The sequence below is a fragment of the Cololabis saira genome, chromosome 1, assembly GCF_033807715.1.
Source record: "Cololabis saira isolate AMF1-May2022 chromosome 1, fColSai1.1, whole genome shotgun sequence".
NCBI lineage: Eukaryota > Metazoa > Chordata > Actinopteri > Beloniformes > Belonidae > Cololabis > Cololabis saira.
Window position 1 is genome coordinate 3,537,072 of NC_084587.1, and position 9,170 is coordinate 3,546,241.

At 38.2% G+C, this 9,170-nt stretch overlaps 1 long non-coding RNA gene across 1 annotated transcript; it reads left to right on the forward strand.

Annotated features, from left to right (window-relative positions):
• Positions 1-348: 348 nt before the first annotated feature.
• Positions 349-4,635, forward strand: LOC133450452 (uncharacterized). Its single transcript, XR_009783112.1, has 5 exons — positions 349-536; positions 1,232-1,345; positions 1,431-1,553; positions 4,291-4,365; positions 4,449-4,635. It is a non-coding gene; the product is annotated as an uncharacterized LOC133450452 (long non-coding RNA).
• The last annotated feature ends 4,535 nt before the right edge of the window (positions 4,636-9,170 follow it).

Consider the following 9,170-nt stretch of genomic DNA (forward strand, 5'->3'; position numbering starts at 1 on the left):
TGCTGCTATGTCATTCCTGCAGTATTTCTGCAGCTGTTTTGGTCACTGCTATTATTAATATATTATATTATTTATAATCAGCACAAATTATCTGTCCCCATATGATAAAATCCACCATCCCCCCTGATTCTTTTTACAACTCGAGTACTGGATGTAACCTTTTACCTGCACTCACCGGCCACAAAACCATCAGAAGGCGACGGATCAGTTGGATTTATGAAGAACACATATTCATTCCCTCCTGACTTCCTGATCTGCTCTTCCTCTTTCTGGCGTGGCAGCTCTTCTCAGAAACAAACCGTCTCTGTCGTCGGGTGAGTTCAGGTGAGTCCAGGTGAGTCTAGGTAAGAACCATGTCTGAGCGCGGCGTCCTCAGGACGGTGCACCTGGAGCAGGACGTGAGCGAGAGCGTGGTGGACATCTACGTCAGCGCCGAGAGCCTGCGGGTGTACGACAGTCCCTGGGTGGAGGAGGTGTCTCCGGCCCCCCCCGGGGGCCCGCCGGCCCCCCGGGGGCCCCGCGGGCCCTGCACGCAGGTACCACGCCTCCGGCCCTGGCAGCGCTGCTACAGCACGGCCTTGGCGGGTTTTACTCTAATACTTTTATCTGTTATGGAAGAGTAGTAGGGCCAGGAAGGAGAAAAATAAAAATAATAGTTTAGAGAAGATTTTTTTTTTCATTGTGCACTTTGAGAAAAAAGTCGAAATGTTGAGAAAAAAAGTCGAAATGTCGAGGAAAACTCATATTTTGCGAAAAAAGTCAAAATTTAGAGAAAAAAGTCGAAATGTCGAGATTAACGTTGAAGTCCAATCTCGAGAAAAAAGTCGAAATGGCGAGAAAAAAGTCAAAATTTAGAGAAAAAGTCGAAATGTCGAGATTAAAAAGAAAAGGAAAAAGGTAGAAAAAAAGGAAAAAAGAAAAAAAAGGAAAAAAAGAAGAAAAAAAAGAAAAAAGGAGAAAAAAAGAGGAAAAAAAGTCGAAATGTCGAGATAAATGTTGAAATACAATTTCAAGCATAAAGTCGAAATTTCGCCTTTTTTCTCAACATTTCAACTTTTTTCTCGACATTTTCGACTTTTTTCTCGAAATTGTACTTCAACATTAATCTCGACATTTCGACTTTTTTCTCGACATTTCGACTTTTTTCTCGAAGTGCACAATAAAAAGAAATCTTCCCCTCTCAAATATTTTCCTCCTGCACGGCCCTGATTCTCTTCCGTAATCTGTTTAGTGTCTTTAGTCGGTGGAAAGTCCAGAAAGAGGCGTCACGCCAGATGTGACTCGGTGTTTCTGGGCGTCGTCTGTCTTCTTCTGCTCGTCGGGGTCGTCTACATGGCAGTCAAGAGTAAGAGCTTTTAAACAACTCAGAGGTCAAATGTTGTGTTCTCCACCGGATAAATAAATGCGAGTGTCTGTCTCCATGGCAACAGTGAATAAGGACAAGCTGGCCTGGGGGCGGGAGAAGCGCCAGCTCCGCTCAAACAACGAGCGGTTGACCGACCGCAACGCCCAGCTCAGCGCGCAGAGAGACGCCCTGCAGAGGAAGCTCCAGGGTGGGGAGGACGCCGGCTCTGCCGGCCTTTTAACCAATCTGAGTATATCCGGGTCCACTGGGGTCCAAACGGACTCTATTACCCTTTTTACACCAAACCGGTTCCAGGGCTGGTTCTGGTTCACAACTCGTTCAACTACAGTAGGAACCAGCTGAAAACCGGTTTGTTTTCCACAACTCTGTTGCTAAGAGGAGCCACGTCATCACATTGCTGTGTTTGCGTGAAAGTTGCAGCAACAACAAGGTATTTTCTCTAATAGATGGTCTGCGTTGACGTCACTTCCCCACTGGACCACGACCACTTACTGGGACTGAGTTATCAGCTTAAATTAGTGTCAGTTGGACTTGACAGTGACCTGTACAGTTACCAAGAACCAGTGGTCCATGGACATTAATATTTGGTACAGTTACCAAGAACCAGTGGTCCATGGACATTAATATTTGGTACAGTTACCAAGAACCAGTGGTCCATGGACATTAATATTTGGTACAGTTACCAAGAACCAGTGGTCCATGGACATTAATATTTGGTACAGTTACCCCAAGAACCAGTGGTCCATGGACATTAATATTTGGCCACGAATCCAGTTTCCTGATATGTATATGTATTTTCCGCATTATAAGGCGCACCTTCAATGAATCACACAATTTAAAACTTCCATATATAAGGCGCACCACATTATAAGGCGCACTAAATATCTGGTAAAATAGCGTACTATAGTGGCTGGGGTTGAGTTACGTATCTACCTGATGGAGCTGCGCTACAGGAAATGCTACAAAATCCTACAGCAAATGCAAAAAAAAAAAACAAGAAGAAAAGTACTGTATGTCAAACTTTGTTAACAATATAAAAACCAGCTTGTCTCCGTGTCTTCAAAGTCGCCATTATGCGAGTCAGCGTCGCTGTTGTTGTCTTGAACGTCTGTGACGATTCCTGACGTTTTTAGCGCCGTTACTTCGGCGACACCAACTACATTACCCACAATCCCCCTGACTACAGTAACAGAAATTACAGTAATGATCATATATAAGGCGCACTGCCGGTTTTTGAGAAAATTAAAGGCTTTTAGGTGCGCCTTATAGTGCGGAAAATACGGTACTTATTTTCTACGCCGGGGAAATACACGAAGCAAAGCTTGAATACAAAAGTCTTGACGCTTGGTCCGACTTCAAGGCAGGATTTGTTGTAGAAATTAAAGTGATGAGGACACCGAACTTTATGATTTGACCGTTTAACGTTAGCTACCCAAAAATACAACATTACCTGATACAAAATGGGAACCACAAATCCACGTTTCGGTGCCTGGAATCCAGTTGTTTCTGTGAATTGCACTGATCCATTTGTCTCTCTTAAGATTATTTTTCAGCAGTCTGTAAAACGATAACTCTGATTTCTTGCTAAATCTATGAATACAGTCGATCGCACAACAGCTCTTTCTCATTTTATATGTTTTTCAGTTGCTCAAACTGGAAGTTTAAGCTGACACTCAGTGGGTGAAAGTCTCATCTGTGACGTCATGAACATTCCCTGTACAGGACTTGGTCCACGTAGCTCCTCCGTGGACACATCTCCAAAAGACAGGTTGTCTCCTCCTCCTCCCATGATGCTTTGCTGCATCCAGGTTAATTCTTATCTGAAAATGTCTCCGTCTCCCAGTCTTGCTGTTGCCGTTGGTCTTAATAACTCCTCCCCCTCCGCTTACGTAAGCGCTTCTTTCCTCTAGATCAGGGCTCGGTAACCCGCAGCTCTAGAGCCGCCCTAGTGGCTCCCTGGAGCTTTTTCAGAGATGTTTGACCTCTTTTTTCCTTCTTTTTCTCTTTTTTTCCCTTTTTTTATTTTTTTCTCTTTTTTTATTTTTTCCTCCTTTTTTCCTTTTTTTCTACCTTTTTCCTTTCCTTTTTAATCTCGACATTTTGACTTTTTTCTCACCATTTTGACTTTTTTCTCGACATTTCGACTTTTTTTTCGAGATTGTACTTCAACGTTTATCTCGATATTTCAACCTTTTTCTCGACATTTCGACTTCTTTCTCAACATTTCGACTTTTTTCTCGACATTTGGACTTTTTTTTCAAAGTGCATAATGAAAAAAAGTGAAGTTATAACTAATATAGATACATGCAGCATGTTTTGCCTTCATTCTAAGGCTTATACAAGACTTTTTTAATTTTTTGCGGCTCCAGACATATTTGTTTTGGCTCTTTCAACATTTTGGGTTGCCGGTTCCTGCTCTAAACCAGCAAAGAGTTGGTGCTACCTTGGAACTGGAGCCAGTTATTAGTCAGTGGAAACAGAAAGCCCAGTTCCAAACTCAGCACTGGCCCAGAACCAGAACCAGAACCAGAACCAGAACCAGAACCAGAACCAGAACCAGAACCAGCCCTGGAACCAGAACCAGAACCAGAACCAGAACCAGAACCAGCCCTGGAACCAGAACCAGAACCAGAACCAGAACCAGAACCAGCCCTGGAACCGGTTTGGTGGAAAAGGAGTAACTGTGGGAAACAGGAAGTATTTTCTGCATCAGCAGCGGGAAGTTCTTCTAACTTCTCTATTTCTAGACGGGGGGGCAAACGTTGACTCTGACGATGTAAATCAGTTTTTTATGGTTTTGTTTGCAAGGTTACGGTTGTCTTTAACGTCATCTTTCAACATTTCTTCTGATCAGCTGTTTAATTGATGAAATCTGCGTTAACAGATTTGTGAATCTGAATCATTTTTCTCCTTTTAAAACCCAGAAGAGATGAATAAATGCAGGAATCCCGCTGGCCGGAGGAGAGACGAGCGCCCGCCAGCGAGCTGACGCCCAAGCCGTGAGGATTTTACTCTTTTATCTACTATAATGTTTGGAAAAGAAACTTTTAATAATGATTGTTTGTTCCTTTTCTTTCTGCAGCCTTTTTTCTTGTGTGATACTTTCATGCTGTCATCCTGTTAAGTGTTTAAAGTGACATATTTATGTGATATTTAGTTGGATGCTTGTGTTTCCTCCAGCAGAAACATGTGAGCTGGTTGAATCTTTGTCTTTTCTTTTGTTTTGTTTTTACAAAATACCCTTAAAAATAAATACATTAAACATAAAATTGGGATTATTTGCAAAAATCTAAGTATTTATTTCCTTTTCTTTTTTTTTAGTTTTTCATCTACAGATTTGAATGTTTTAACCCTTGTGCTGTCTTTGGGTCAAGGGAGGGTGAAGGGAGAAAAGAAGGAATGAAGGAAATAAGGAAGTAAGGAAGAAAGGAGAAAAGAAGGAAGGAAGTAGGAAAGGGAGTAAGGAAGGGAGAAAAGATGGAAGGAAGCGAGAAAGGAAGGAAAGAAGGGAGAAGAGGAAAGAAGGGAGGGAGGAAGGAATGGAGAAAAGGAAAGAAAAAAGGAAGAAAAAGCAAAGAAGGTAATAAAGGAACGAATGACGAAAGGGAGGTAGGAAGAAAAAGGAGTAAAGGAGGGTAAAAAAGGAGGAAAAGAGGAAAGGAAGAAGGAAGGAGAGAGCAGGAGGAAAGAAGGATAGAAGAATTGGGTCATTTTGACCCAAAGACATCACCAGGGTTAAATGTTTTTGTTTGTGAGATATTTGCATGTTGTTGAGACTTTAAATGAAACAAACACACCTTATCTTTACAAGGAAACTTCAGAAAAGGACCCAAGAGACTAAATGAGTGATTTCAACATTAAGATCAAGGTGTTTATGATGTTTTTTAGTTCATATCTTTGGTACCAATCTCTGCAACATCATCTTGGGTTTTAAACGATGCACCAGAAGATCTTTCCATCAGACGCCACGACGGGTAAAAGCAGCGAAAAAGACGTCATTTCCTTTTCATCCTGATGAAATAACGTTAAAATGAAGCAGTGAAAAGTTTCCGTACTAATGTTACTCTTTTTTTTTCTTTTTTTAATTGTTTGCAATGTAAAAAGGAACATTACAGAGTCTCCCCCCTCCCAAAAAACAAGAAAAAATAAAAAACTATAATTCACAAAACCATATAAGCACAATACATGGGCCTATACTGTATAACTAATAACTCAGAGTTATACGATGCTTCAGAATACAATTAAATAGAGTGAAATGAGATGGACCTGCTGGATCTACTGCCTTTACTTTTCAGCAACTTGTGCTTTTTATTATTTTACCTCTTTTCTTATAATTTTATTTAATCTTATTTGTTATTTACTGTTTAATTATGTTTTGCCACTTTTAATGTCGATGTAAAGCACTTTGAATTACCTTGTGTTGAATTGTGCTGTATAAATACAGTAAACTTGCCTTTCCTAAATAGCTTAGAAATATATTTGAATAATGGTGCCTGAAAAATACATATATATTAAAAATCTATAAACTTTGTTTCAGCTTTCGTTTGAGTGCAGATAGATGTTTTAAACTGTTCCACAGCACAACACCTTGATACATAAATGAACATTTAGCAGCTGCAGTTCTACAGAAGGAGAACCTGTGGAGTATGAATGATAATAAGAATTAAAATAATGATGAAAATGTCTGGGTAAAGTTAACAGAGAGACTTTGTCAGGATTCCTGTTTGATACTTATTCACATCGTAGATTGTTAGTATTTGTAATGTTTTAAACAGAGGTGTGGATGGTGTTAAATCATCTATTAAACCCTCTATCACCTTAGAAAAAACCAAAAATAAAACATTATCACCTGCATGTTCATATGTTCAGTTATGGATTTAATTGAGAGAGGAGTAAACAGAACATGTTTTAACCCTTGTACTGTCTTCGGGTCAAAATGACCTAATTCTCCTGTTCCTTCTTCCTTCCTTCTTTTTTCCCTTCCTCCCTTCTTTCCTTCCTTCCTCCCTTCCTTCCTTCTTTTCTCCCCTCGTGCATTCTTTCCTTGTTTTCTCTGTTCCTTCCTTCTTTTCCCTTCTTTCCTTCCTTCCTCCCTTCCTCCCTTCTTTTTTCCCTTCCTCCCTTCTTTCCTCCTTTCCTTCCTCCTTTCCTCCCTTCCTTCCTTCTTTCCTCTCTTCTTTCCTTATTTTTTCCCTTCTTTCCTTCCTTCCTTTCTCCCTTCCTCCCTTCTTTCCTCCCTTCTCTTTCTTCATTTCTTCCCTTCCTCCTTCCTTGACCTGAAGACAGCACAAGGGTTAAGGAGCAGCCTATACGCTGGATTGTGCGCTAGTTTTTTTTGTTTTTTTTTGCCCCCCCAGGTAAGACTAATGCCCCCCCACACCTGGCATCCTGGTAACACCAAAACAGGTGACAAAAGAAAAAAAATATGAGTAAATCTTGGACATTCTTTAAAATCAATTTACAGCCACGACTGCGAACTAAAACTCATCCTAGTTTTTATGCTGCAACCCTCTCAAGGCAGGCGTTGCGGATTTGCAACAGCTAAATTTGAATTAACTTATTACTCCACATCCAAACTTCATGAGCCTTTTTTACTTAGAAGTACCACTGCAGGACAGTTCCCCACTAGCCCACCAGAGGGCGCTGCTGTGTCCTTTCTACAATGTCTGCCACCTTGTGGTCAGTGACACGATTTTATCATATATCACTACCAACCTCCATACATTTGAAATCAATAGTGCATGAGATGAATTATGAATATATATAGATGTAGTAAATGCCAATTAGTAGATTTTATCTCCTCTGGGTTTTTCCCCAGGGCAGCTGGACAGGTACCAATGGAAGCCACGTGCTTTATCTACTAGTTTGTCTATATTTTGAGCAATAGTTTATACTACGGTTATTTTATTATGTCCCATGTGTACTAATTACTTTGCGGTGTCATTGAGGGTATATCCTAGTTCTAGTTACAGACTATCAGAGGTAGATTTGATCAAAAGCAATGGCATAATACAAGGTTCATTTGACTAAGGACTGGAGCATAAATTCCATGGCACATACAGGACTGTCTCAGAAAATTAGAATATTTTGATAAAGTGCTTTATTTTCTGTAATGCAATTAAAAAAACAAAAATGTCATACATTCTGGATTCATTACAAATCAACTGAAATATTGCAAGCCTTTTATTATTTTAATATTGCTGATTATGGCTTACAGTTTAAGATTAAGATTCCCAGAATATTCACATTTTTTGAGATAGGATATTTGAGTTTTCTTAAGCTGTAAGCCATGATCAGCAATATTAAAATAATAAAAGGCTTGCAATATTTCAGTTGATTTTGTAATGAATCCAGAATTTATGACATTTTAGTTTTTGTAATTGCATTACAGAAAATCACAATATTCTAATTTTCTGAGGCAGTCCTGTATATTAGCATAGATCTGTTTGACAGAAAGCTTTTTTCGCAAACCATCCAAATAAAGTTGGTGTTCATATCATATTCAGCAGAGGTGTCAAGTAACAAAGTACAAATACTTCGTTACCTTACTTAAGTAGAAATTTTGGTTATCTATACTTCACTGGAGTCATTATTTTTCAGACGACTTTTTACTTTTACTCCTTACATTTTCACACAATTATCTGTACTTTTTACTCCTTACATTTTAAAAACAGCCTCGTTACTCTATTTCATTTTGGCCTTTAATAAAAACTATCCAGTTAAATTGCTCCATCTGGATAGAGTGAATTTGGTTGTGGTTGTTTCAGATGTTCTTGTCCAGTTTTGTTCTTACATCCGTTCCCTCAGATTCCTGCAACTAAACTTGGATGTACATTCCAATAAAGGTTAGGATAAATGATAACATGAACATGAAGTTTGACTTTTTGCACCATTACAATACTTATAGGCAACTAGTCATCATATCTGCTGCTCTCTGAAACACATGTTAATGCTCAATAGTACACATATATGCTTCTTTAATATATTTATATTAACACATGTTAATGCTCAATAGTACACATATATGCTTCTTTAATATATTTATATTAACACATGTTATTGCTCAATAGTACACATATATGGTTCTTTAATATATTTATATTAACACATGTTAATGCTCAATAGTACACATATATGCTTCTTTAATATATTTATATTAACACATGTTAATGCTCAATAGTACACATATATGCTTCTTTAATATATTTATATTAACACATGTTAATGCTCAATAGTACACATATATGCTTCTTTAATATATTTGCATTATACTAAGATACATTCATTTTCAATGGCTTTTGTCCTTAATGTCTTTTTTCCCCCTTACATTACTTTTACTTTTATACTTTAAGTAGTTTTGAAACCAGTACTTTTATACTTTTACTTGAGTAAAAAACTTGAGTTGATACTTATGTGTATGTAATGAATGTGAATACTTTTGACAACTCTGATATTCAGTTATATAACTCAATTTTTATTCTAATTAGTCTTCAGTATTAATTTACTACTCCGGGCCAATGTTGTAAATCTGCAACATTCCATAATACATTGCATGTGAAGGTCTCTCTCAAAAAAACTTCAGTATTCTATATTACTACCCCATATGATCATTTTCACCAAATATGAGATTTTTTCTGTTACTAAAACTTAATTTGAGCCTGAACTGAAACAGTTTAATAATTTGAATTTAATGAGGTAAAGAGGAACATCTGAGACATTTACCACAAATTATTTATTCATCATTCATAAAATATATATTTAAATAAATATGACCAATTCTTTTTCCCCCAATTGCCTTTTTTAG